This window comes from Peromyscus leucopus, unplaced genomic scaffold (assembly GCF_004664715.2).
Source record: "Peromyscus leucopus breed LL Stock unplaced genomic scaffold, UCI_PerLeu_2.1 scaffold_135, whole genome shotgun sequence".
NCBI classification, from domain to species: domain Eukaryota; kingdom Metazoa; phylum Chordata; class Mammalia; order Rodentia; family Cricetidae; genus Peromyscus; species Peromyscus leucopus.
Window position 1 is genome coordinate 387901 of NW_023504501.1, and position 27141 is coordinate 415041.

General features: G+C 44.5%; 1 long non-coding RNA gene across 1 annotated transcript; it reads right to left on the minus strand.

Moving 5' to 3' along the window:
- Positions 1 to 327: 327 nt before the first annotated feature.
- On the minus strand, positions 328 to 2538 carry LOC119087122. The gene is made up of 3 exons (XR_005090566.1): positions 2346 to 2538; positions 900 to 992; positions 328 to 587 (listed from the first exon to the last, which is right to left on the minus strand). It is a non-coding gene; the product is annotated as an uncharacterized LOC119087122 (long non-coding RNA).
- Positions 2539 to 27141: the final 24603 nt, after the last annotated feature.

The following is a 27141-nucleotide window of genomic DNA, read 5'->3' on the forward strand; positions in this document are numbered from 1 at the left end:
AGAAATAAGAGTTCTGAGGACCCGCCGGTTCACAGCAGGTCTCATTCCACTGAGCCTGCTCTTCTTACCCCCAAAGCCCTCTGGCTTTTATCTGTCGGGTGAAATGACGGCCTCTAGTTAGAACGGAGAGAAAAGGGAAAGACAGTTTTCACCGTTTTGGGGTGCCACTATTCTGTGATTTACATGTATGAACTTACAGTTCGGATTTCTAAACACTTCTAAACTTAGATTTCTCCCAGTTTGCTGGCTTTTGTCCCGGCACCCACTCCTTACCCCAGGGAACCTCGGCCTCAGTCAGCTAAGGGCACATTGTCCAATTTACCCCTCACAAATTCTCTCTGGATGATTTCCCTAAGCGGGCAATGGCAAGTCGAAATCTTGTAGATAATTTGGGGACATCCAGTCCCCACACAGGAAAGGGGGCCAACTCCGTTTCTACCTGGCTTGTCACAGCTGCGCACAGACCCGAAAACATCCTTCTCACATTCCCCACATAACGGGCATCTTCTCTGCTCCATCCGGCTGCTGGCTGGTTGCGGTTTGCCTTAGGCAATCTGCTGCAATTTTCTGTGTCCCAATATTATCCTCTATTACAAAAAAAAAAAAAAAAAAGATGGGAAATATAATGGGCTGAAAGAATTTCGACAGCAGATGCAGGCATCAAATTGCACAGGTAGTTATCACACAGATTAGAAAACGTAATGAATACAGTGTTCAAGCTGAATGCAGACAACACATCTTCCAGTATGATACAAGCTACTCGTTAATAAAGCGAAAAATAACAATTTTCTCCCTACTAGAACTAAAGCCACCTCTATTTTCTGAAGGAACACATGTCGCCCAGACCTCTGGACTGAATTGAACTGAAGCTCAGTACACACAGAACCAAATGGACTCACACACTGGGGCTGAGTCCTTCATTTGACGGCACTGCTCTGCAATTCTTCACTATAGGCTGCTTTAGAAGTTTGTCCTCGTGTTCCCGGGCCCTCCTGTGAAAAATGCATTATTCATGGCATGTTATACACAGAATGGTACTGATCTGCGAGTGAGGAAACCTGGGTGTTAGTTCCAACTTCTGGTGTTAGATGTTGGGGTCTTGACTATGTAAGACTGTTGTATGAAGATTGAGTGGTCTGCTCCAGAGGTAAAGAGTGAGGGGGCATGTTGTCTACAGAGAATGTCAAACAACAATAAAACTGACTGAAGTCAGTCTGCTTTTTATTATCACCACGCGCCATCCATACTACGAAAAGATGTTCCTACCCCTCAAATCACTTGGTCTGTGTTTGAAGGAATGCATTTTAACAAATAAATAAGTTAGTGAGTGCATATGCTTCAAATTAGCACATTTGTGTTATTTAAAATAAACATATTTCACATGGAAATAAATTTATAAAATTCATGGTCATGCACAAAACTCAACAACACACTACACACATTTGTTTCTAGAATGTCTGTGATGGTTTGGAGCCATGGAAGGGCCTTTGAGCTCTGCCTTTGGCTCTGTGGTATGACACACTCCTAAATAATAGATTTGGAATAAACAGAGATCACAGGGATTACAAAGACAAAACACAACTTGAGTTAATTCGAATCTGTTATTATCTGAGACAACTTGGAAGCTTTACTTAACAACTTGCAAGCACAAAACGGCGTGAACTGTAGGGATAAGATTTGTGTTTGGTGAGTGTACATTTTAGTTCCTTCATAAATACTTTATGAAGTTTGAATGATATTTTTAGATTGGGCATCACCTTTTTAAAGAAATCTTTGCTTTCAAACGGGAAGAATCACAAAAAAAATAACCATTGGTTAGGACACATTCATCACTGGAAGTCATTGTGCTGTATGGGATGTGTGTGGTAAAAGTGATCTGCCAGGAGTGTCACATCGGCTCTCAAAATATATATATATGTTATAGTCAATATATATATATATATATATATATATATATATATATATATATATATCTTCTTAGATTTCAGGGGGGAAAATCACATTAAATTCAATTGTTCCAAAGAACCACCAGATCTTCTCACTTCTATTTTTGATTAAGAGGGGAGTTCTAATTTTGGGGTGTGTAGAGGAGAGTCAGGGAGCAGTAGGTGGTATTTAAAATGGAGACATCTATTGCCGTCGTCCCATGAGCCTTCAGGATGTGCCTTGCCTTGAGCCAATGGGTCTCAACCCCTGTGGCATGTTGAATCCTCTGGGCAGCTTATTGAAAATCCCATGCCCAGGCTGCAGTCCGAACCAAAGACATCAGCACCTCTGGGTGAGGGTGGACCCTGCATCCTGGAGTCTGACCTGCAGCTGAGTTTGAGAAGGTATGAGTTGTGTACCTTAAGGTCCTTTCCGTATCTCAGTGTGAATCTCCAGAACTCTCCATCTCCACTGTAACCCATTCCTTTGTGCAACTGGAGGCAGGAAGACCTTCCAGCCTTGCCACACCGACGTGTCGGTCAAAGGGCCTGCTCAAGATCCCTGTTTCTCAGTCCACCTTGGTGACCTGAACCAGCGGGGCTGTCTGGAGCCTGTCAGAAAAGAGGATGCCATTAATAATAACAATAAAAAAAAAAAAAAGGTCCCGTCAACCAAAACCCCAGAGAAGTTGAGAAACGGGCTATTTGTGCATGAAGATGGTGCCCAGATGCCTTGGATAGTGAGAAAAGCCAGAGTAGAGAAGACGTGCAGCTGGTCCCCACCATTTCCAGGCTGATTTGCCAATTAACCTCCTGGAATTCTGAGCAGCGCTCGCTGAGCCTGCTTCTCTCAATAGCCCACCTAGGCCCTGCCTCTGGGACACAGTGCGCATTAAAAAGTTAACATTTATCACAGAGTTCAGCGCTCCATCAATATCTCATTGAACAGAGCAAAGCAGCTCGGCTTCAATGAGGCAAACCTTGCGGGAAGATAAATGCTAACATTTTCTTGAAAGCCTCAGTAATTATTCAAAGGCCCACCCCTCCCCACCCCACCCTTCACCCCAGGGCTCCTCTCTCTCTGTTTGGCCAGGATCGGCACCTACTAGCCTTATTCGGCAAAATTCCCAGAGCCGTTGTCCGTTCCACAACCCCGTGGGCTGCACCTCCAACATCGGTGGATGATCTGTGAGTTTTATCAGCAGCAGAATCAAGTTCTTAAGAACATCGTCTGGCTAGGGCTGACTTTCACAAACTGTTCCCAAACTGAGCGGCTGTTCCCTGACAACCCCACTTGGAATGAGAGACTCGAATCCGGAGGCCACATAGTTGCTCCAGAAGGCTCTGGCGATCCTTTATCGCCCTTGTTCATAACAAGGACCTTGTTTCCCGTAATGGCTGAGGAAATAAATAGCGCAGAGTCACTCAAAGTTCGGCCATACCCTGAGCTTGTCTGCAGTGAGCATGGAGGCAAGTTTGGCCAACCTACTTGTTGGACACGGCCCTAGCCCTCCAGTGGGTAACTCTACACCTAACATCAGTATTAGGCCACCAGCTGCGTCCAATGGCGAATATCCCCTTGAGAAAGGCTGCTAACTCTTCTAACGCCTCCTGAAGATCCGATAAACTTGACCAGTTAGAATTGGTCACTAACACCCTGCTTGCCAAATCCTGTCTGGGGTCCTTGCATTCACCCGCCATCTTAATGATCTGGCCTTTGAGCATTTCCAATGTGTTGTTTACAGCATGTGAAGAGCAGTTATACAAAAGCATTTTTGTGGGGCCAGAGAGATGACTCAGCAAGCAATGCCCTTCCCATGCAAAGCCCTGACAAGCAGAGTCCAATCCCTGAACCCCAGGTAAAGGCAAAAGGGGAAATAGACTCCCCAAAGCTGTTCTAACCTCACTAGTGAGTGCCTGTGAGTGTGTGTGTGTGTGTGTGTGTGTGTGTGTGTGTGTGTGTGTGTGTGTGTGTGTGTGTGCTCTGTGACAGTCCAGCTCCGAGAGGCTTCAAGGATTTCATGACATGTAGTATGTAAATTGCCCAATAAACCAAAAGCCCCCAAACTGGCGGTCAGAACACATTTGTTTGGTGAGGAGCCTGTGCCTCATGGTTTGAGTGGATTTGAAACTTCATAGATGGAAGTTCACTGACGCTGAGAAAAAAAGAATCATTTTCTCTTTAAACCTGACAGGACCAGGCCTCAGCTCCTCAGACCCGCCCTGAAGTGATAGTGTTACGATCCCACACAAAGGTTTGGGAATATGACGCGCTGGTTGGATAGGTTAGCTTGAGTAAAATAATCCCACCAGACAGTCTTAGAGCGGAGGCCTCATTTTTGAAGTACAAACACGACGGATCTGCAGAGATCAAAGCTGACCCGAGTCACATTTAAATCACAGAAGACCGTGCAGCCTTTCCGCTTTTCGTTTCTTTTAGATCTGAGATTTTTTTGTCACTGAAGAAAAAGGAAGAGATTTCTGAAAGCTACGGGCGACTCTGGTGGAAAAAGCCCCACGTGTGTTGATTTAATTTCCAACGTTGTCTTCTAACCAGCAACGCAGCAGCCGCAGCAGCAGCAGGCCCTTAACGAATGAGAACCAGTTAAGGGGCCTCTGTGGTATTGTTTTCACCAGGTACTTTTGGACGGTGATCCTTCTACTTAACTAATCCATCCAAGTAGCACTGTGAAAAGAGGTTGAGAAAAGAGGATTTAAGGTTATGACATTTCAAAACTTCAGTGTGTAACTCCACATTTTTCACAAATTAAGCAAAAACTTTCAGAGATACCTAACCTCTTCCAAACTCCTTTACAAAACTAAGAGAAAAGAAATCTATGCCCTTTTAGAGCCAGGCAACACTGAGCAGTGCTCGCTCAGAGCCTGAGAGGAGACCTGTTTCTTATTTATTCTGAACAACTTGCCGTCTGGTAATATTTTTCTGTTCTATTTTTAATGGCTATAAAGTTTCTATCACATTCAGTAATTATCTTCAATCTCAGAAGGAGGGAGGAAATTCCACAATAAGAACTACATGAAACATCCCGTGTACAGGTGCCAGAAAATATTGCTTTGTTTAGTGGAGAGGAGACTGTAAAAATATGGTTCTTTATAAATGACATTCTCGAGCTTATTTATAGACACTGTGACACTCACTCTTAAACTCCTTATTTAATTGCTAACAGAAACGTTATTTCAAAAGGGAATTAGGGTGGTGAAAATATATTTTAAAGTGGTATATTCTCCAGAGCGGTCTCATTGTTTCTTACGATTATCAGCTACAACTACTTAGGAAAAAGAGGTCAGGAGGCAATTTAAGCCACAGCATACAACAAGCAAAAGTGATTTAAATTTCTCAGGGGCAAGCTGTGCTATACTACGTCTCGAAGGAGACTGGAAGGGATATCAAAGGGAATTTATTGTGTGATGACCACCTCCGGTTATTTAGTGAACGCTGTGAGCAAAAAAAAAAAAAAAAAAAAAAAAATACTGCAGTGGTTAAGAACGCAAGGTAAATTCTGCTATAAGGAAGTGTGTGTGTATGAGAGAGAGGACAGAGAGACAGAGACAGAGACAGAGAGACAGAGACAGAAGAGGCAGAGAGAGAGAGAGAGAGAGAGAAGAGAGAGAGAGAGAGAGAGAGAGAGAGAGAGAGCTTTGCCCACGGTAGCATTTTGAGATAGCCATACCAAGTGATTGTGATAGGGTATTATGATTACTAGTGAAAGCTCAAGACGTTAACCACAGTGCTATAATTCACTAATCACGAATATATGAATCATGGTACACTCAAATTGAAAGTACCTACCACACTTAACCATTCATCCTGGAATCCGCGAAAGACAGTTCTTTCCACTTACTAATAATGCCCATCAAATGGACAGCAGAAAAGTAAAGTATCTTTCTGCAAAGGAAAAAAAAATCTAAAATACAAAACCCTGCACTTCACATCTATCAGAGAGTAAGTGTGTGTGTACATATTAGAGCCTCCTTCACTCTGTAGCTCTCAGGGGTAAATGTTGTTAACTCATCTGTATTTCTTATTCCTATTTCAATGTTCTAAGTTCGTACTCTATCTGAGAATCAGGCTGATGAGAGTTTATTCCAGAAAGGTCTTGGAAATAGCATCCCGTTCACTTGAGAAACAGAAGACACTTGGAGGCGTCTCCGTGGTCAGCAAGGGAACCGGATAGAGAACGTGACAGACGAGGGCATTAGACCTTTCCTCACAGAGTGACCTCAGATTTCTCAGCGGAATAAGTAAGGGATACGAGCTAGACATGTCTTTGTTCCTGACACAGGCGTCACTGTAAGAGGCTCCCAGGTCACCCACTTCTGAACGCCTGGCAGCTGCTAAGCTAGGCTTGCCCTGAGAGGCACCACAGAGACCCGGGTTGCTGAAGCAGAGGAGATGGCGGCCTCATGACATTTTAATGCAGTGCATTTCTTCTGCTGACCTGTACATGGGCAAGTAAAGATAACCCTCGTCACAGAACATAACCCATTTCCCTTTCCAGAGTGGCACTGGGGAATTCTGGTAGAGAGCAAGTGTCCTGCCCGTATAAAGATGTTGGTTTTGATGGACTTGAAGAGTGTCAGCATTGGCCACAGTCTGGATGCGTGTTTCCAGGGGTGATCTGCCCCCCAGAGTCCACCGGGGAGAGCCTCCACAGACTCTCTTTGTTATCAACTTAGATGACTGGCTATCAATCTCAGCTTTGTTTCTCATTAAATATTTACAGAGGAATTATCTCAAGTTTTGCCCATCTTATTGTTTTTGTTTCTGGCTTTAACATGCAACACGTCACCTAATAAAAACTGCACCACATTCAAGGCACCGTGTGGAGGGTGCAGAGGTTAGTGTGGCTTTACCAGTGTTAAGTGTCGGTGCTCTGAATTCCCTTGGAATCCATGCTGCTAACTCCCACGAGTGTGACCGGACCTCCCACGCCTGGAGAATCCCACTGTGTATTTATTAGGAGGCAACTTTGCTTCTAGACACTGCACACCGGGCTATATTTTTCCCCCTGGGCTTGAGTTCCTGAACACACTTTGTTTGAAAATAGCCCTTAATATATGGCTAAGCTGGACAGGCAAAACACTTTGTGTAATCAGAGAGCGTGTTTAGGAAACACTGTTTGCAGAAGCGAATCGTGCTTTAATGAAACCTCCAAGAGGATAAATAACAGAGTCCCCTTCTCTGGGTCATGGGTGCTGGCTTCAGTCCTGGTCATAAAACAAAGTGGAGTCATGGTCCTCAGAAGGGAGTGATAGGAAAACATCAAATAGTTGACCATTTGGCCTGGAAATACAATGCTAGCAGGGACTAAATCAGGGCCTTTCACTAGCACAACAAATATTAAAATAACCACTTCAAAGGCTTTTCGGGGGGAAAATACAAAATTAAAATCAAAAAGAAAAATGTCTTGGTGACGTCTGGATGGATATCTGAAGGAAGCTTTCACAGTGCTGCAAGAAGTTTTCATCTAATTGTAAAAGATCGGGATTAATTTATGTTGAGCCTAGGTTAGCATTCCCTCTCCTCAGAGGACACCCTTTAGAAGTCCCCATGTTCTAGGTGCCACTCCATCAGCCTAAGGGAAAAGCTCACTCCAAAGGCAGATAGATTTTTACCATGCCTCACCAGTTTTGAACAATGAACTAAATACTGTCGAAAACCAGAGTTAAATTTTGTAGGCTATCCATTCTTACCTGTATTGCTTAATGAAATCTAGCACTGAAAATTTCTGTGTCCGCATAAAAGTCTATTCAGCCTTCAGTCTCCCACAACTTCTACTTTAGCCATCAAAAGAAAAGAAAATCACTGATGAAGTAGCGCCACCGTCTGGACATCTTTAAGGATGGCAGGCGGGTTCTTTTCCTTAAAAAACTAAGATATTTTCACTAGCACATTTATCTTTTGGGAAGAGGGGATTTGTTAGACTTACCTAAGTGTCTTAAGAACCTTCAAAAGAATTCCAAAGGTTCTCCTGTTGCCTCATAGTAGAAAAAAAGATCCATTTCACATGGGGGATGCTGTCTGAAGAGCAAATGGACTGTCATTTACGACAGGAGTATGGATGAAGGAAAACACAATTCTTACAGTTTACACTTAAAACTAAGACTCGTAACTAGCTAGTGTATGTGTGTGTCACAGGACAAGTCCCTCCCCTGTGGATGAGGATCATAATCATGCCTGACCTCCAGGGTACTGGGTAGGTCAGATGCCTGGGAAGTGCTTAGCGCAGGACCTAATTCACAGTGGTGGTCACCAATGAGAGAGATTATTAAACTAGTATTTATTTAACTTCCTTTTCAAACATACAGATGAGCCATCACAGTGTTGGCCATGATTTTGAATGCCTGGATCCTGTCCCAGACAGAAAGTTTCCACACTTTTCTTTACGTCACGGGGACAAGAGGATCTGCCAGCCTTTTGAGAAGTAACCATGTCTCTGGTTCCCACATGCTATGGTCTGGGCTCACAACCGCTCAGCTCCAGAACCAGGACTCCTGGTGAGCAGAGCTGCCCTGCCCTGCCCCCCCACCACCACCTCTGCTTTGCTGTGCACACAGACCCTTGCCCTGTGTGTTACACAGCCCTCACATGACCCCGTTATCCCTGTGTTCTGTCTTCCTTTGTTTATTTAAATCTCACCTCTCCTGGAGACGCAGGTCCTACCTTTTCTGAGAGTTTAACTCCTGTTCTCTTCCTTCCTGCCCATGTTGACACCTGCAAGGATTAGTACTGCCAGTGATTCCCTGACTGCCAAACTCACGAAGGGCGGGTGAGATGCCTCTATGCCCTCAACAGCCACGAGATACTCAAATCCCTGGTCTTCATGTCGACAATAAAAAATATGTGTCCGAATCCACTTCGTTACCAAGATGGTCCGTCAACCATCAGACACAAATTGAGCATGGAAATGAAACCTGGACTCCCGATCTAAATTAGCAAAGAACAGCCCTTTGCAGACTGGAAAGAGTGAGGCTTTCACTTCGGGGTGGCGTTAAAGACTAGCGTGGCTGACACTCAGGTGTCTGTAGGACCCCGTGTGTAAAGGACCAGCGCATCTTTGTTTACCACTCGCCCTGTCCCTGGGGCGTAAAGGTACCTGCCACAGACAGGAAGGGTTTAGCACCACACGGCGCCTGGGCTGGGGACGACGGGACTGAAGTAGTTGCAATTCTGCTTCGATTTCACCCAGTGCCTTTAAGGTTTCTGGCCATCACTTTGGTCCTCCGTACAATATACAGTTTGCCCTTGCCTTACTAAGTCCGGGCAGATATAAGCAAGGGCAGTTTCTCAGTTCAGTTCTGATTTTTTAATACCCACATCAACCAGCAGAGAGCAGTGAAGGACAAACTGAATTCCGTGTTGACTGCCCCCGCTTGTGCCCAAACTGAGGACTAGTAGTACCATGGTTAAAGTCACATGGTATTTGATGATAATGCTTTGCGGCTTTCACTCTGTATTGCCCGTGAAATCTGAAGCAATCTGGTCAGGGGTCTGCTTGTGCAATTTGTGGTTTTTTTTTTGTTTGTTTTCTGCACTTAGCTCCTTTGTGGAGCATCTCAGCCAAATGCCCTTGGCTGGAGAAAGGAAGGTGCTGGGTGCAGAACGGACCCAGGCAGCAAAGCAGCCACTTTGCAGTGAGGTTCAGAGCAAGAAACGAGAGACCTGGGCCCACAACCCACAGATCGGGGAAGGACAGTTTACTGAGGACATGTAGAATGTTCTGGTGGCCCTGGGATAGGAAAGGAGCCGTGGCAGGCCAGGCTGGTGTAGTGGTTGCAGTCTATAAAGTAAGTACTATCACTGGGCTTAAGACCACTTAAAATGAGACATAGAAAAGTTGCAGGCGCACTTGTGATTCAGATTTTACAACTGACCAATACGAATCGGAGCCTGCAACCACCCTCCTAGGCCATGAGCAGCCCACTCTGTATAGGCTAAGAACAGGTGAGAGATGTACCGTCCATAGCAGAGCTAGACAGAATAAACAGAGCATCAGTAAAACTCACAGTGTGGCCATGAGGGTCACACACTTCCAGAGTAAATGTGTATAAGGTGACTAAGAAAAACCGGACAAGCAAACACCACGGAGGCTGGGGGCTGTGGCAGCCGTGGTTTTTAAAGCGTAATCTAAATATTAGATAGGTGTTGATTTAAACTCAGTTGTCGGAAGGTTTGGATTTAAACTTGAGAAAAAGAAGCACATAGTCATGGATTATAGATGAATATTTGACTCATCTTTGCATAGTTGGTGTCAATTCATTACAGTTGAATCGGATAATTGAGCAATTCTGGTGCTTAGGCATACCTTCCTTTACTTCTTTTCTTCTCCCCCAATTTTTGGATCCTTTCTGTTCCCCTGTCAGGGTTGCTCAGCAAACCCCAATCCCTCTATTAAATAGCAGCTCTTCCAATGCATGGATCCTTGCTCTCAGGAGCAAACGTCCTCCGGTCCTTCAGTGTTCCTACCGACCACACTGCTGTCCTTCACTCTCCAGCTCCTGACATTTTGCCAAAGGCCGTCTCTTTTAAATAGATGTTTCGAAAGAGTATCTCCAACCACGTGACTCTAAGGAAGCTACATCCGGACTCTAAGAACTTCTGAATCAGTGGAATCCCTGGCCCTCCGTGGTCACCCTCTGCTCCTCTGTGATGATACCTGAACACAGGACCATTTTCTCTATGCTATCCTTCGGCATCAGCTGCACAGTCCATTTTCCCCAGAGTCCCCTGAGGATGAGATGGCCGCCGCCATTTTTCTGGGGGCTAATGGAACAGGATGGAGTAAAACTTGGAGAAAAAATGAAATGTAAATGTGGAAATAATTTGCCTGCTCAACACTCCTACCATCTGCAAAGGAACTAACAATGCACAGTCCTCCCAACTTCTTGCTCAACAAGACTTGGGTTTTGCTTGTGGAGGGGGGGTATATTTGGGGTGTGCTTGTGTTTTTGTTTTTGTTTAAATGAGATCACACTGACTGTCAAGACAGCCTGGTGATTAGAGATATAGAACCTTCATGTTTCCTAAACCTTGAATGAGGACGTGTCCTCCACATGTGAAGGACCAATGATTCAGAGCCACCTCCCTACAGGGACAGAGACAGAACACCCAGCTAGCGAGATTCTGGCCACCAGGCACGTCTTATGCCTTCAAGCTCAGGGACAGACATGGTCCGTGCTATTATTTATTAGGGAAGGAGGCAATGTGTACTCTGGCAAGCACTGGCTTCTGCCGGTGATGAGGGACGGCAGCAAGGCATGGAGCTGGGACTCCAGTCAGGAAGGCCCAGCACCTGCCAGGGTTGGTCACTGCCCGTCACTGCACCCAGTCATTTGATCTAGCTTGGTTTGTAGTTCATATTTGTTTTCCTTCGCTCATTACACCACTATTCTACTCCAGGCTTGTACAAGAGGCAAGCCAAAAATAAAGACGGACAAACGTATCACCACTTCCTTCCTTCTCTACCTCTTCGTCTCTTTTCCTCCATCTCACAGACTTCAGTAGCCACCATGGCCGCTGGCCACTGTCCCTACAGTCACACCAAGTGACTGGCCTGGGCTCTGGTCTGTGGTTGCATTTCCTAAGCCATGAAGTAAAGCTGTGGATGGTGATCATAAGAGGGGAACTGAGGCAGCAGAGCTGGACTCTTGGTTAGTTTATCCCATGACATCCTCCCCTCCCCCCGCCCTCCATCACTCTTCACTCTCTCCTCCAGGATAGCCTGACTTTCAGTTGAATGTAATGAAAGAAAGTTGGCCCCAGAGGTGTCTCTAAGTGTCTCTGCCCAGAACTAGAGAGAATTTTTTTTGGCACAACTTCCAAGGTACAAGTAAGCTCCTAACAGCCTTTTGGCACATCCGGGACAATTAGACATCTGCACTCCTTAATCATCCCATGGGGAGGGGGAGGCCATGCCCCTGCCAGACTTCTGCTAAAGTGTTGCTTGGTTGGATTTTGGGTCTCTCCTTCCCCTCTCTGTCGGGCTCGAGCAAGATGGAGGGAACACAAGACATCTATTATTGGGGACAAGTATGACAAGGCAGCGTTTACAGAGGAACTTAGGGCTGGTGGCCACGGAGATACTGGAAGCTCCAGAACCCACAAGAACTGCCTGAAGGGAGTCAGGGATATCTGTGCCTGTGACAAAAAAAAAAAAAAAGACGTCCTTCCCATCTTGTTCCGAATGGGAGAACATTGTGGGAGCCTCTCTGATCAGCTCCTTCCCCGTGAGCAGTGAGCTCCAAGTTCCAAGTCACTGAGAATCAAGTCACAATGAAGTGCCTCCTCCTTGCAGGGAGTGACAGCTCCCCTAGCTGAAGTGAAGCTCCCCAGAGGGCTCCTTCCTGGCAGAGGGGAGTAGCTGCCATCTGCACAGCCCTGGGTGAGCCCTAGCAGGGCTAACCCTGCAGAATTCCTGGGAGGGGGAGAGCTCTGAGGCCCACCTGGGTCTCTTGGCCCAGGGCCTGTCACAATGGTCCCTATCATATGTGTGGCCCGATCTACTGCTCGTAAGCAGCAGCAGCTGGGTTTGGAGGAGAAGACTTCCCTACCCGCGGCTGTCCCTCCCTATACGGCCCCAAAACGGGGTGTCCCCATCTTTGCACAGGTGGATGTCTTGAGAGCTGTTCCCCCCCCAGCCCCCAGCCCCCATGGAGCTCGCCGACAAAAATGAGAACTGTGATTCAGCTAAGTGGGAAATGCTTCCAAAATGAGCTACAAGTCAGTTTCCACAAAGGAGAAGGGGAAACTCTACGAGGCTGCAATCTCGGGTTTGGAAATGTGTTTCTAAAGGGAGCTTGCGTGCCATGGAAACAAAGCCCCGAAGCTCAGTTTCAGCTTATTAGCGCTAAATTGGCCACAGCAAATGAGCTCTGCAATTGTCAGACCTGAGGTTTTATAAGCACACTGGGACTGTTTGCAGAGATTCCACACGCACCCCACAGAGCGGCTGTGGGGGGCAACTCAGCCTACACTCCCATTTCCAAAGCTCAGAGCAGCCGTGAATCCAACCCATCAGGTACCCTGTACAGGAGTCTCCCTGGGGCTGAAACCTTCCTGAGGTCTGTGCCTTCCACTTGACTTTCTTCAGAGCAGAAAACAGCAAATAAAAGACTCTGGCAGCAAGATCTGCAGGCAGGAGCCTTGGTCTCAAACCACTGCGAGTAGACCTGGAACAATCCTATTCTGGCCCCAGAAGTGAGGGCACTGCAGAGTCAGTGACAGAGAGTGACAAAGGCTTCCATCCTGCAGGGAAGCCAGAGAGAAGAGGGGAGCAGAAAAACAAACAAACAAAACAAAAACAAACAAACAAACAAACAAAAACAAGTCTCTTGCTCAAAGGACACAGTTTGGTCAGGAGCAGAGTCCATCTGCCGTTTGTTTGTTTGTTTGTTCTGGGTTTCTCTCAGTAGGTCTCACCCTTTGTGGGGTCCACACACTAAGGGCAGAAATGGAAATAAGCTACTTGAAGCATAAACAGAGTTAAAACCTGATCAGTTCTGTGAGGGGAAAAAAGCAAGAGACCGAAAGAGTGAGAGCCAGCCCTGGGAGGATGACAGAAAAATACTGTTTGCGGGGAGAACTCGGAAGTTGTAGGCTCTAAGGAGCAGAGAGGTGTCTCAGGCAGAAAGATGGTGGGTACCTGGTGTGTGTGGGGGGGGGAGGCAGGGTTGCCAAGGATGTTTCCAGTGGGAGAAATCCAGGGAGCAGTGGGGAGAAGAGGCAGGCAGGGTGAGTTGGTGAGTTGTGGAGATCAGTGAGGAACTCGTGCATGCAGAATCTGGATCTGGGGTGTAGACTGTGCTGATTAGCCGTCCTTTCTTAAAACTCCTCTTCCCAACTCTAAAGCACTGGTCTCTCAGTTCTTCCGGCATGCTAACCAGTCATGCCATCCCATGCTAGCCCAGCTTCACACACACACACACACACACACACACACACACACACAACACACACACACATGCACGCTTTCATGCTCATACACCATTCAGGATTTACTATGATGATTCTTGACTAGTTGCTCCTTTAAAAAAAAAAAATCTTTTCACCCCTTTCTCCTTGACCCACCAGGCATTCTTGGAGCATCCTATTCTGTTAGTGACCCTGACGTCTACAGTGGCCGAGAACCCTGTCAGATGGTGGTAAAATTAGATAAAGCATCTGCTTTGCCCCCTAAGACTGCACTTGGAGATTATGTAATAAGGGCCTCTGGAGTAGGAAGCGTGGGAAGGAACCCACCTCAGGGGTTTAATGATAGGACAACTGAGCAGGATCCCAAGGGAAGAACAGATTTCCACTGAGAACGATGCAATGTTGGACATCAATGTTGCATCATGCACTGGACAAGGGAAGAGGCAAACTCTAGGGATGAGGGTGCCTCTTGGCCTCCTCCCTGCTAGCTCCCATACCTGCTAGTTTTGCATGTCAAGGTCTTGAGATACACAAGACACCATCCCTGTTCTTCAGTGCTCCTTTGGGATGGTGAGAGGCAGAGAGCTGGAAGGTGGCATCCACAGATGAGAAGTGAAACTGGGTTTGAACCTGAGAAACAATGTCAATATTGCCCCATGACCCATTCATCAGGATAGATAGGACATGAATAAGAAACAGAAACCGGAGGTCCCCAAGGGCGGGGGCAGACCTGGAGGACTGGGAAGTGAGTGTACTCAGGGTTCATGATGTGAAATTCCCAAATAATCAATAAAAATATTATGGATAAAAAAGGAAATTAGAGCTGTGCATTAGGGGGACAGCCTGCTCTTGGAAGTTACTAGCATTTTCTAGAATGTTCTGGTTCAAAGGTGAGACCACCCCCCACTCCCCCGCAATGTGAAAGGTGCAAATTATGGAGAGTTCATATGTGGGAAGAGCCTAACACGTGCTTCAGGACTTGGAAAGAGTAACAGAACTGGGATTAGCATTTGGCCAAGGGTCGGTGATCTTGATGGCCATGATGCAGATGTACCTTTCCTATAAGAAAAGATGCTTGGTCTTGTTTATGCTTTATTCTCTCTGAGGTCAGAAAGAAAATGGTTTACTCATAACCAAAGTGATTTTGATCAGATGAAAGTATTTTAAACAAGGAGGTCTCTTAAAAACATGATGCTTCGCCGGGCGTTGGTGGCGCACGCCTTTAATCCCAGCACTCGGGAGGCAGAGCCAGGCGGATCTCTGTGAGTTCGAGGCCAGCCTGGGCTACCAAGTGAGCTCCAGGAAAGGCGCAAAGCTACACAGAGAAACCCTGTCTCGAAAAACCAAAAAAAAAAAAAAAAAAAAAAAAACCATGATGCTTCTATCTCTAGTATAAATTCGTGGATGGGTTTTGCCAGCAGCATGTTGAAACCACTTACATGACATCTTAAAGGAGAGCTTGGATTCCTGTGTGGAAGAGCCCTAGTGGCCACTGAACATTCCAGCAATGACCATCTCATCTCAGAGTGGACCCTGCACAACACCCTCCAGGCTGTTGTTCCACACCTACTCACCCTCCCTTCCTAATCTCAGCCAGCTGAAGGGCAGATGGAGCTGCCCAGTGGACTCTGCTTCCTCCACCTTCCCACTCAGTGTCATAGCCCAGTGGATGAGTGGTCCCATCCTCTGCTCTTTGCTGCCATTCTGACATCTTTTTTTTTTCAGTCTTGAGAATGTTTGTTTATCTATACTATGATTGCCCCGAGAGACTAAACTGTGCAAACTGACTTTGGTAAACTTTTACAATAAACAAAATTCCAGCATGGTCATGCCTTGCTGATGGAGTTCTGAGGAGGTCTAAGAGCTGACCAATAATTTAGGAGAGCAAGGCATGTTATTGTCCATGGAGCCACTACATTTAACCAGGAGTTTTAATTAGGGGGCTGAAATGAATGGCGCTGTTGAGGAAGAGTTCAAACAATAGCGGGCATCTAGGCTGAGATGGGGTTCTTTGTATTCCTCTCCTTTCATTCGACCACACCTGTCCCCACTCATTCCTCCCCGCCTCTCAGGGTTCTGCAGAGAGGTGCTTGCCCACAGCTGTGCATCAGGAGCGAGCGGGCGAGCTGCTCACACCCCTCAAGCACAGCGTAGCTGAGCAGGATCGAGCCACATGCTCAGTGACTCTGAAGCAGGACTTTGGCCTGAACCAAGGCTATCTGAGTGCCAAGCACCGTGGAGAACACCAGATTCTAAGCAGCATCCTACAGGACCCACTAAACAGACCTGCCACCTTGACGATCCATCAAGCTGCTGAGCTGTCTGATACTCCGTAGCTCGTTGCAAGAAAGGTGTTTCCTTCAAACTTCCTTGTTTGTTGGCCGGTAAAAAGCTACTCATGGGTACCTAACTTCTTTTTCAAAACTGCTCCCAGCTCTGCAACTTTGAACTACGTTAACAAGGGCCGCCTTGGAAAGTCCCTGTAGGGTTTTGTAAGAAATGAATGTTAGCCCCCCTCTCAACAGAAAGCTAGGGCTTTGCAAAACACACCATATGCTTGTCACTTTGCCAATGAATCAAGATGTTTTCGCAGCCTTCTGAGTCTAAATAATTAATGGTAATGTCTAAAGATTACCCCAAGGTTCAGGGAGTGGGGATGGGCCTCTGCGGTGTCCAACATGACTCAACCTCCACTCAACGCAATATTTCATGTGATAAATGGCCAGGCTTCATGACCACCCCCACCCACCCAACTCATCACCATTGTTCAGGCCCTCTTCTTCCCCGGCTCCTCTTGTTTCTTATGTAATTAGTTCTCTGGTTTGCTTCAGTCAAATGGTGTTACCTTTTACCCATCCTCAGATACAGCACTCACTCCAACTTTCTCCAGCTTCCTCGATGGGCGTCTTTCTCACAGAGAGGGCTTAGTGTTAGCCGTGTTTCTCTCAAGGGACTGGCTGCCTTTCAATACACTCTAGCCAAACAATTCATCTAAATCAACGAATCAGTCTGAGTCAATCAATAGCCTAATTTTGGTGATTATGGCAACATGGGTTTTTTTTAATATTTTAAAAGAACAGATATTAAGTTCTCACTCTAAAACTTAGATATATCCAGGATCATTTTAAATAGACCTTAGCCATACGAAATCAGGCAAAAGGACCCTTCTTTCAATCTTTTCATCGTTTGGGAAAATTCGTTTCTGGAGCTCACTGTTTATTGTTGATTCATTTCTTCCCTCTCAGAAACATCAGAAGGAAGTGCCATTCAGTCCTGAACAGAATGGTTCGCTTTTTCTTTTTTCCTTTTTTTTTTTTTTATTCTTCTTTTTGTTTGTTTGATTGATTGGTTGGTTTCACACTATAACCTAGGCTTGCCTGGAACTCATGTAGCCCAGGTTCCCTTGGACTTCGAGGCCACCTTCCTGCCTTCACATCCCGGATTCTGGTATTGCAGCTGCTCCCCGCCACATCTGTCTTACTTTTAATTGCTTGTTTATCTTTAACTTAACGAAACAATCAACTTTTAATTTGAGTGGAGTGATGCATGCCCTCAGCTCCAGCTAGCTGGGGCGGGGGTGAGGCAGCAAGATCTTTCGAGCCCAGGAGTTCCTGGCCAATCTGGGCAACACAATGAGATCCCCTTTCACAACAAAAACAAACATAATGGACTTTAAATCCAAATCTTTTCCCCTATGTAAGACTCTCCTCAGAGTTCCAGTCATCCTTCTCCATTGTGACACCTCAACAGATGACAGAGCCCTTTGGTTTTATATAGGGGATACAGGGGTGGGGGCGGGGCGGGGTAGTTGTCACAAGTATTTCCTATACACCAAGACTTTCTAGGGTGGTACTTATTTTTATTTCACTATTTCCCCTTTTCCGGTAAAAGCTGAAATCGGGTGTGACAACATTTTGAATGGTTGCCCTCATCCTTCACAGCAGAAGAGTTACCGCCATCGGAACTGGAGGCTACGTATCCTGTTGCTAGAGCTGGCAAAACACACAAAGTGGCAACCCAGATGCAAAGCAAAGAGGGTAAATGGCCCACCTTGTTTGCTGAACAAATGAGTAACATTTCAAAAAGAAAGAAGTTATTAGTTTACGCCTAACATATACCAAGTGCAGTACAAACTGCAAAAATACCTTTTGGGAGTGCATGGGTGTATGTGTGCATGCATACATGTGTGTACGTGCATGCATGCACGTGTGCGTGTGCGTGTGCGTGTGCGTGTGTGTGTGTGTGTGTGTGTGTGTGTGTGTGTGTACGTGCTTGAGTGTATGCAGATGTACACATGCACGTGGAGGCCAGGGCTTGATGTCAGCTGACTCCAAATATGATTCTCCACTCTCTCTTCTGAGACAAAGTCCCTCAGCAAACCCAAAGTTCCCCAACTGAGAAGACTGGCTGGCCAGCAAGACCCAGGGATCTGCTTGTCTCCACCGGCCCACCTCCACTCCCACTCCCAGTGCTAGGATTCAAGACTCAAGTGATCATGTCACACATTTACATAGTGCTTAGGGACCTAAACTCAGTCCTCGTGCACCTACAAAATGTACTTTACCAACTGAACCCTTTCCCAGTACCAAAAAGACTTTTTAAAGACAACCAGGTATCACACTGTGATTAATACAAGTATGTTTTATGTTAGCCCAAGTGGAACACCAGCTGTTTTAAAGTCATCTGCCCTACCTTAGGTTGCTCACCACTTGGAATTTTCTCACCATTATTCCACTTGACTTTCATAATTCCTTTGCTTAGATTCCTCTGAAAGGAAAGAACTCATGTCTCATGTATGACTTCTTGCTTGGCGTGATCCTATGAATTAAGAGTGGTGATGATGTGGGGGGGGGGTGTAGAATGGGAAGATAGGAAGCCAATGAGGAGAAAGGGTAAGCAGGAGGGAAGACTTACATGGAACACTGAGAAAAGCACCTGGTGACCTAGTCCTCCCTCTGACGTCATCTGAGTCATCACAGGCAGGGCATATTTCCCCCCACACACACAACCAACTGTTCACCTAACAACAGAGGAGGAAGTCCTTTGTCAGACTTACTCTCCAATGATCAAAAGCATGCCTGGCTAGCACTGTGTAGACAGCACTTCCAGGAAGCATGGGTACACGTATAAACAGGATCCCAGGATGCTCTGGGGCAAGGGGAAGGTGTGTCTGTCTAAGCCTGGCAGGAAGTGAAGCCAATACCAGGGGAAGATGTAAAGGATGCAAAAGGCTGTCATAGATGTGTTGATACTAGAGATTGACATGCAATAAAAACTGTGGACCCTTAGACACGTCAGGGCCGAGATGTAGATCACTGAGACCTAAAAACATCAAAGTGAGAAACACACTTCATCTGAGATCCCAAATTTAGAGCTAAATACAACTTTAGCCATGTAGACTATTCTGTTTCCTCCTTTCTCATTTCTATTCAAGGCACATGGTTATTATAATGCATTATTACTGTAGAACTAGTAAACAGGAGGAAAGTAAAGACTATAATAAAAAACTGTGATGTAATATATTGTTTCTTTTTCTTTTCTTTCTTTTTTTTTTCTAAAATGAAAGCACTTATATCATCCAGGTAAATTTCTGGAACCCAACATTTCAAGATTCATTTTCATTTTGAACCTATATTCTTAGCAACACTTTCTTTCCATTTTCAAAGTTTTGAGTCATAGTTAGAAAAACAATCTTTAAGTATTCTGAAAAGTTAGCAAAGTGCTATGAATTCTGCTCACATCCCCTTATGAAGTTGGATGGTTGGGGGAGAAATCTACAATAGGTAACGGTCATCTTCTAGCTGTCAACTATCTGGTATTTTCTGTACTTGATGTAAGAATTAGAGACTAACTTTCCCCACCTCAGGGAGTCTATAATCTAATCACAGATACACATACAAAATTCTTATGAGATCATTAGATGAATGTTTCAACTGAGGTACCAAGGAGAATTCAGGGTTTGGAATAGTCATAGGGATGATAGTTTTTCTGAGCTTTGTAATGAATAATGCATTCCTAATGAAGCTTTGTTTAAAAAAAAAAAATAAAAGAAAAGAAAGAAAGAAAATTCAACTCTGTTGAAAGCAACCAAGCATCATATACATGTATAAACTAAAAACAAAGGAAGCCTAACCATAATTCTCCTTATTCAACTAAATTATATCATTGCTAATGACATAAAATCACTGATGGCTTCTCACAGGCCTTAAAAGCTTGATTCTCTTTTTAATATTACTATTATTATTACTCCTGAGGTAGGGCTTAAAGGATTAAGCCTTACTTAATAAATAAATTAGCAATGGGATTAATAAGGCCATCCCACCCCATTTAAATGACTCTTCTGACTCGTGAGCTGGTGTCAACAATGGGATTTCTCCAAGGTAGAGTCCACGGTTAGTTAACGTTTTACATGTTGAAAATGAAGACAACAGGGCCTCAATTGACATCCAATGAGTCAGACCTTCTGCAATAGAAGCCCAGAATCTATGTGAGTCTGAGTACGTGTGTGTGTGTGTGTGTGTGTGTGTGTGTGTGTGTGTGTGTGTGTATCTATGAGTGTTCATTTTTTAAATCACTCTAGGTCATTTTGTGCCCTGAAAGGCTGCAGGCCTTACAGGAGGTGCTCTGGACGGTAACTAGGCAGCTGTGTCCCATCATCTCATCTGGCTCTTCTTTCTATTGTCACTCTCCCCCAATTTCCTTAGGAAGGTAATTCCAAGGGCTCCTTGGCTCCTTCACAGAGTAGGTTTGCCAAGGGGGCCAGGAGTCTGGAGGCTCTAAGAACCTTGGAGACCAAGAAGGAACATCCAGAACATGACTGGGTTTGTATTCAACTTCATGTCCCCCTCTTCGTTCACATTACTGATTTAAGAGTTGTAAGGGCAAAACATGACTACTGACTCCAGACAGCAACATGTGTTTATTTTTCAAACGGTAGTAACACAAACAACCCCAAGCCCACACAGTTTTGTTTTCCTTACCCTGTGAACTGGTGTGTGGTGTAGGACATTTTCTAGCAACTCAACTGGTCCGGATCCTGGTGCAGGATTCCATGTGCTTAAGACAAAGGATGCCTAAGTAAAGCTACCCTGTGCGCCCCACCTTGGGCAGTTTACCTCCATCAAGGGAAACCATGTCTTTGGTTTTTTTAGATTGTAGAGCATGTGTTGGGAAGGAAGAGGCAAATGAGGTGTTGTTGACGGAGATTTGTTCTCATGGTCACTCCAAAATTGCCAATAATGCTAAACTTGAATCAGAGGACCGAGTCAATGATCAGTGGGACAGAATTAGCCATAGAGGTTTTGGAAGACCAAGATAGGGGGAACAGGAAGTAATAGGGAGAGGTTTAGGAAGATGTGTGGTCTTTTCGATCTGGGAAGGTGAAGAGACAGAGTCAGCTGATCGGTTCTCTATGGCTCTGTGGATCGATCAGGTTTGCCTGCCCCCACTACCTGTCCGGTCCTCTAATGTCTTGTGCTAAGAAAGCATCGGTGACTGACTGCTAATTCCTCCTCTGCCAGGCTATTGTCTCTGGGTCTAAAGAAAGCTTTGGCAAATACTAACAGAGTTGAGAGGTTAAGTAAAATGTAGACTGATAGGATACTTTTCATTCTATTAACTGGTTCAGTGGTAGACTTCTTTCTCAAATCTGGGGAAAGAGAAGGCGTCTTTCTCTAGGAAGGGTGTGAGCAGAGTTAATTTTGGAAAAACATGCCTGAAAGGATAAGAAGGTGAGGCACACTTCTGATAGCTTCTGGAGACCAAAGGGAGGAACAGGCAGAGATTCTGAGATCTTCTGAGACACAGAGTCAGCAAGTTCCCCCAAAAGACCAAACAATAACAGTTCTGCCATCGACAAGTGCCTAGCTTGGGGTCATCTGGGCCTATGAAACCAGGCAAAGGTCCTGGTATGATAGTCATTACTTTCAAGTGTCCTGTGGAATCTAAGATATGGACTCTGTGGGGGAAGACAGCACAGTCTTGGGCCTCAAATTATTGTCACAAGCACTTTTAGTGCATATTATGTGGTACATCATTGAAATTAACCAGGCACTCAAAGAAATAAAATCACATGAGTAAAAATTAGCAGACGCGATAGCTGACAGGAGAATAGCAATTCTGGTATTGTCATTATTAGACAGACTTTCCTAAGTATGAAAAAAGGATAATTAGGAGTATTTAAATAGAGAGCTAGAAACTCCTTTAAAAGGCATGTTTATTATGTTTTAATGGATTTATTTGTCAGCCATGTTTTCTTGTTTTGATTTGTCAGTTTTTTTTTATAAACAGTTATTTTCTGATACCTGATTAGAAATATGTATTATGGATATTTTCTTGCATTTCATGATTTGTCCTTTTATTGATAGCACCTTTTCTTTTTAAACTTTCATGGAGTTTGTTCTTTGGCAATTTCACACACGCATAACATACATTCTGATTACTATAACCCCCATCTCTTTCCCACCTCCGTTACCCTCCCCTTCCACAAGTCTTTTTCTCACATTCATGACTTCTTGTTCTTGTTGTCATTGTCATTGTTGCTGTTATTTTGTGACCCACTCAGTTTAATTAAGATCATCTGTGTGATCCTGGGGTAGAACTATCCACTGGAGTCTGCTGGGCTCACCGTTGGACATACAACTAAAGACAGCGATTACCTCCACCAAATGCACTAGTAGCCTATAGTTAAGCAGGAAGGAGTAAGGCTGTGTAAATTCCTCCCCCATCCATGACTGACCTGACCGCTGGATAGGCCCAGTCTTCTCTGGGCCCAATGTAGGTTGCTCTGAGGTCATGACGGTGTTGGCTGTACCGTACCCAGGAGACAGCACTTCACAGCCCTTCTCCCTGTCCTCAGACTGGATGCTGGCCACAGAATGCTATGGGATAATGCCCTTGTACACTAGTTTAATAAAACGCTGATTGGCCAGTAGCCAGCAGGAAGTATAGGCGAAGCGAGCAGACGAGGAGAATTCTGAGACGAGGAAGGGCTGAGTCAGGAGTCGCCAGCCAGACACAGAGAAGCAAGATGACAAGGCAGAGCAGAGCAAAGGCCAAGCCACGTGGCTAAACATAAATAAGAATTATGGGTTAATTTAAATGTAAGAGCTAGTCAGTAATAAGCCTGAGCTAATGGCCGAGTAGTTACAATTAATATAAGCTTCTGAATGATTATTTATAAGCGGACCATGGGACTGGGGGCGGGGCTTAGCGGACCAGAGAAAATGTCTGACTACAACAGTGTCCAGGCTGCAGGGTCAGAACTGAGTTTCAGAAATGAGGTAAAGCAAAGGCAGGACCAGGTTCAGAAGGACCAGATGGACAGATGGACAGCAGGTCCGGATGGGTGAGCAGAAGGATAAGCAGAGAGTAGCTCAACTAGGACACATCAGCATCAGGGAACAAGCGAATCTGAAGCCCTGAGCCAGTCAGGAGCTCTCCTCCATCACACACACAAACACACACACACACACACACACACACACCACACACACACACACACACACACACACACACACACACGGTAGTCAGATGACAGGTCTGTGGGGACTGTGGCCGTCACAGTGCTAGATGCCCGTCTTTATGACAACCTGGTGAAGGAGCCACACACTTTCTTAGTCTGATATGTCTGGTAAGTTCTCAACCCTGGCTTTCCTGATATGATTTTAAGACACTCATGTTTCCCCGCAATCTTGATTTATCCTGATAAATTTCTAATATGGCACCCTTCCTATACTCAGGAGTTAGTCATTGATCAATTTGTGCCATGTGAGTGGTGCCAGACATATAGTGCCACCCGGGTGTCCACCCAGGTACAGAATCATTCCCCATCCTCAAAATAGTGAAAACTGATTATAGATAGAGTCTTCCAGGGCAAGACACAGTCTAAAGAAAAAACAAAAACACTGTTGTACACAACACAAATTAATACAGAACAGGGCACAGTCTGTTCTCAGTATTCACAGCTAAGGTCAGACATTAGAGTGCAGTTGGCTGAGTTCTCGTCCTTGGGTCTCAGAGAATGGCATCAGGGTTACACTCACTGTCTGAGTTCTCATCTGAAAACTCTGTGATGGAATTTGCCTCCAACCACATTCGGATTGTTGGCAGAATCCAATTCCTCTTAACTGGAGCCCAAGATCTCCATTTCCTGCTATTGATCAATGGTCAGGAGCCAGTAAGACTGCTAGGGAAACAGAAAAGGTCATTCATTGCTAAAGGTCAGCTCAGCAAGAGGATGCAGCAGTCCTAAGTATTTACGACTCTAGAAGAAGAACGTGAAGATTCATGATACAAAAACTGATTGAACTCAAAAAATAGACAAATCCAGTTATGGTCATGGATTGCTACATCCCTCGTTGAACAACTGGTAAGAATGAGTGTATATGTAATCAGTAGGATGTAAGATACTTGAACACCACTGTCAGCCAACTTGGCATTATTGATATCCAGGTGAAATTCTACTCACGAGCAGGAGAACACACATGCTTCTTAAGTGTACATGGAATGTGCACCAAGATCTATAAGGCCACTAAATACATGAAAATATTTCAAGTCACACAAAGTCTGTCCTCTGACCACCACATCTATTACTTAGAAATCAAAAGAAGGAATATAACTGGGAACATCTATAAATGTGGAACAAAAATAATATGTAAGTCATGAAAACAGAAGCAACCCAACGGTAAATGAAATGTAATTGGTCCTGGGGGAGAATGAAAACACAGCATGCAAGGCTGAGGCGATAGCTCAGAGGGAGAGCACTTGCCCGCCATGTGCACAGTCATGGGCTCAATCTTCAGCACCACTAAAAAGAAAAGGAATGGAACCAAGCTTGATGGGACATGTCTAGAGAGGAATTCACAGAAAAAGTTACACTAGTAGAGAGTATGCACCTGGAATTGGGAATGCCACCATTAAAAAGGGCCATCAAAGACCCCAGTGTCCACCATAAACAAACAAACAAACAATAAATAAAAAATAATAGGAGAAGAAGAATAACAGTAAAGCCTGATGTAAACAAAACCGGGGTAAAATTAAGATCAGAGTGGAAATCAATGAGGACTCTTACTAGAACTGTGTCTCTGTAATAGTGTTTGCCCCAAATTGGGAAAACCTGGTCCCCTCTCAATACTGCTTGTGGGTGTCGCAGAAACCAAATGAGGAGATTGATAAGATAATCGTCAGCCAGGCTGATGAGGAGGAAGTAGAAGATGCAAAGGATTCCACTAAGGGCTGGGAGAGGTGCCACCCACACAAGTCTACAGCTCCTACACAGGATGATTAGAAGAAAATGTATGGAGTTTTTGATGGATTCACGATGTGCCCAAGATCTCAAGAGAAGAAATCCTTCATAGGCCTAATTGTAGTAACAAAATGGAATTTTAAGAGTACTTTCCCATGAATTCAACTCCAGCCTTAGATGGTTTCACTAATGATAGGACAAAACAATAAGGAAGAACTCATAGAAATTCTACCAAAATTTCAAGTAAGAGGGACAAGTCCTTACTAGCTTTTTGAGACCAATATTATCTGAAACCAAAACTTGACAAAAACAACATAGCAAACCATACAAAGTGCCGTTTCTCCCCAAGTTCATCTACAGTTTCTACTGTCTCTATTAAAATCCCAGAATTGGTTTTGTTGTAAGAAAGTAGATTCTCAGGGACTGGTGAGATGAAGTAGCGTGTCGAAACACCTGCTGCCAAGTCTAAGTACCTAGGTTCAACCCCCAGAACCCACAAAATGGATGGAGAGAATCAGGTCCTGCATGTTGTTCTCTGATCTCCCCAAATTTGCCTTGCCATATACATGCACACACACACACAACACACCACACACACACACACACACACACGCATGCACACACACATAAATAAAACATTCAAAAGTAGTTTCTGATATTCATGGAAAAATGAAAGTCCTTCATAAACACAGATGTAGAAGCTCTTAGGAATACTTTAGCAAAATAAATCCAACAATATATTAAAAGGATAATACAACATGACCAAGGGCGTCATGCCAAGGTTTTGTGAGGCTCTGAACAGATACTCAATTGTTTCAGCAGCATGCCAATTACTTTTTCTCTCCACTAATTCTTTTGCATTTGTCATGGATCCATTTTCCAGAGCAATATGGGATTATTTTGAACCGTTCATTTAGTTCCACTGATTTATTTGTCTGCCTTAGTTCCAAGGCTCCACTGTTTTCGTTGCTATAAATCTGAATTTAGATTGTATAAAACTCCCAGCTTTTGAAGGTTGACCAATAATACCCAAATCAAAATAAATTTCCATGTTACTATTCTAACAAACACCTGTGTGTCTCAATATACACATAAAGAGTACTTAAGATTCGTTATTTTTAAAAATCTCATAAAACCAAAGCTGGAAAGGAACACCTCAACATGCTGAAAGATTTCTACTGCAGAAAATCCTGCCACTTAATTTTTATTTAGTATTGTCCTGGAGGTTCCACCTGGTACAATAAGCAAGAAAATAAAGTAGGTTGCCTCACACTTAGTCACTGTGGACAGGCAACATGGTTATCTACACAGATGGTCCTATGGAGTCCTCAAGAAACAACCCAAGCAAGCTCTATGCAAATCAACATACAAAACTTAGCCATATTTCTTTATACTCACGATTGAAAGGCAGAAAGTGATGACCTGGATTCAATCCCTGGAACCCACAGGAGGAAGGAGAGAACCGTCCTTGCAAACTGTCCTCTGACCTCCACAAGTCTGCTCAGGCACCCACAAGCCTACAAACACAATCGTAATAAATAAAATGTGTTTATGACATTTTTAAGTGAACAAGTCCTATTTATAATTCTACCAGGAAACATAAAACACATAAAGATAAATCTAACAAAAGTGTGTAGAACTATGTCTCAATTCTCATGAGATGTAAGTGTGAAAATCAATAGAAACAAGAGGTGGGGGTGTGGCTTAGTGATAGAGTGCTTGCCTGGAATTTACTAGAAAAATACATTAGAAAGGTCCAAATAAATGGAAAATACACTGTATTCATGGCTCAGAAGACTCAGAATTGACAGGATGTCATGCCTCCCCAAGTTCATTGGAAGATTCGTCACTATCACTATTCAAATCCTTGAACGTTTTAAGAAAGTAGATTCCGAAATTCATATGGAAAAGCAAAGGACTGGGATAAGCAAGATGGCTTGAAAAGAATCACTTTGAGATTAAACTGCACAGTGAAACTGCTGTAGTCAACGCAAGTAATTGATTTTTTTTTTTTCAATGTGTTCTAACCACTGAGCTACATT